The 2,734-nt window shown below is 31.6% G+C and overlaps 1 pseudogene across 1 annotated transcript; it reads right to left on the reverse strand.

Moving 5' to 3' along the window:
* Positions 1-299: 299 nt before the first annotated feature.
* Positions 300-1,820, reverse strand: LOC145037871 (delta(12) fatty acid desaturase DES8.11 pseudogene; annotated as a pseudogene). The gene is made up of 2 exons (XR_013679030.1): positions 1,713-1,820; positions 300-1,620 (listed from the first exon to the last, which is right to left on the reverse strand). The product of XR_013679030.1 is annotated as a delta(12) fatty acid desaturase DES8.11 pseudogene (transcript).
* Positions 1,821-2,734: the final 914 nt, after the last annotated feature.

A 2,734-nucleotide genomic window follows, 5' to 3' on the forward strand; every position in this document is an offset into this window, starting at 1 on the left:
GGAACAAGGCGTTAATTTGGTGCAAGATTTGCAGGAACAAGTTCAAAACAGATGAAAAGATGCAAAATAGAAATGCAATGAATACAAATACCACTTAAATAGTAATTGACCGCTTTTATAAGAGTATTCAACAACCCCACGATAATCCGTGAAATAATTATTAGTTTTTCTGTTTTAAACACTTAGTAATGTATCTGGAACTTTGAATGTACAGACAATGTTTATTATAGTATTTATTTTTGGAAAACAATTTTTATTGGAACATGTTAAACACTTGTAATTTACTTGATACTTTGAAGTTAAATATAATGACTTTTTTTTAAAAAGCAAATCCCATACATCAAGACCCATCTTTACGTGAAATACATTGTTCGGTAAAAACAACTCAAACTTTGATTTGAGGTAGTTTATTTACGCATACGATACATATATAAAATGTTAAACGGAAAATGAATTCAACAATTGATCACATTTTATGGTACCAAAAAACACCTTTGTGTTCGCTAGCTTGGTCAGGCTCGATATACATGCATTCTTTAGCTTCCCTCCACATGGCTTTAAAGATTGGAGTCCTATCGATCTTATAAAACTCACCCAAAACTGGAATGATTGCATCTCTTGCCTCCTTTGCATGATAATGTGGAATGTATGAAATCAAGTGATGCAAAACATGGGTGTATGTAACATCATGGAAAACTCTATTTAGGAATCCAAAGTCCCTATCAATTGTTGACAGGGCCCCTTTGATCCAGTTCCATTCGGTTGAATCATAATGAGGCAATGATAGATGAGTGTGGTGCAAATACGTTATAATAACGAAAAACATATGAACTCCTAGCACCGGAACTCCATATATGCACGTTACCCAAGTAGCTCCTTTTGCTGTTACAGCAAGCTTGATTGCATAAAAGACGGCAAGAAGGCCAATATCTGATAGCAGAACCTGAATTCGCTCACGCTCGGTGAAAATTGGACTCATGGGATCAAAGTGGTTGGCAAACCTTCCGTATTTCTTGCCAGAAATATTAGTTAAGAGGTATAAAGGAAATCCTAAGGTGAACCTGAAAACTAAAGTGAATACTCGACCAGGTGGGTTGTTAAGAATTTTGGAGTACCACTTGACTTTGGACTTGCGTTTAGGAATGTAAACTTCATCATTGTCAATCGAATTTGTGTTGGCATGGTGATTTCGATGGCTATATTTCCATGAAAAATAGGGTGTCATGAGAGCTGAGTGGAGGATAAAGCCAATAGTGTCATCAATCCATTGGTATTCGCTAAAGGCATGGTGACCGCATTCATGACCGATGACCCATAAGCCAGTGAGGATGCTAGCTTGACAGAACCAGTAAACTGGCCAAGATAAGTAAGCTAGAGGAGTAGAAAGAAAAGGAATATATGTATTTGCAAGGAAGTAGAAAACGTAGGCAACAATGAGGTCGTGAACAACATAGTAAGATGAACGGATGACAGATCGTTTGAAGCAATGGGCAGGGATCGCTTTCTTTAAATCACTTAACGAAAATGGCGGACCAACAGGGACTCGTTCCAAAATCTTTTTATCATCAAATGGATCTGACAGTCGACCACCTGCGCCCATGTTGTTGATAGACGATTAACCTGCAAATGTCAAAAGTATTGTGAGATTTATGTAAACTAAACATAGATAGAATTAATTACAATAACATATATCTTTGTGAAAAAAGACGAACTTTGGAGAGAAGTTATGTATGAGTGATTGAATTCACCAGGTGATGCTCTTTGGGGTTAGCAGTTCTCTTATTTATAGTCCAAGAGTTGAAAAGTTACAAACACAAAAAACTGACTTTTTTGGTTTAGGAGAATGCCATTCCACTTTGGCGGCTCTAAATACTAGACCCATTTTCTAATGGGAGAATTTACTAACACATGTGTACATTGATTACATTGACTCAGTAGTCAATGGTCACTACAACGCATTATCATGTGATTGATTTTCTTGTTGTTTAATTTTATATTAATATCCTTATTTATTGAAATAGTTCTAATATAAACTTATAAATAAATAGAACTTTCAAGTTTCAAGTTTCAACTACAATTAGATCTAGACATTTACGTCTCAATTAGCATCTTATATTATTAAACTTTCAGTTTATATTATCATCGCTATAAATTTGGTTTCACAAACACTTTTATGTTATTTTTCTAGGTGTAAAACTCGTGTATTACACGGGTTAATTTAAAAAAATATTAAGCATTAAATTAAAGTGTAAATAAAAAATATTTTTTAATGTATAATTTTAAAATAAGAAAACAAAAAACGTATTTATTGCAATTTAATATGATATATATGATATTTAATATTTTATATATATAATTAAGTATATGCCTTTAATTTTAAAAAATAAAACAAACCAAAAATTAACAATAGATAATATTAATTTAAAAAATATTACCAAATAACAAATATCAACACTCATGAAAAATTGATATGTGGTAAAAAAAAAACACAAATTTATTAAGAATGATTATTTAATATAATTTTATAATGGTACAACTATTTATATTTCTTTACCTTTCTAGTTGTTTATACATTATAAAACATATCGAAAATGATGTGTTTTTGGATCTTCTTGTTATCTATATATCTATATCTATATCTATATATATTATAAAAGTAGCATTTTTCTTTGATTGTTATGCATTTGAAACCCGTAATTTAATTTCTTTGATTCTTATGTATTTGAAACCCTTT

This window comes from Lactuca saligna, chromosome 3 (assembly GCF_052625555.1).
Source record: "Lactuca saligna cultivar CGN05327 chromosome 3, ASM5262555v1, whole genome shotgun sequence".
In the NCBI taxonomy this organism is placed as follows: Eukaryota; Viridiplantae; Streptophyta; class Magnoliopsida; order Asterales; family Asteraceae; genus Lactuca; species Lactuca saligna.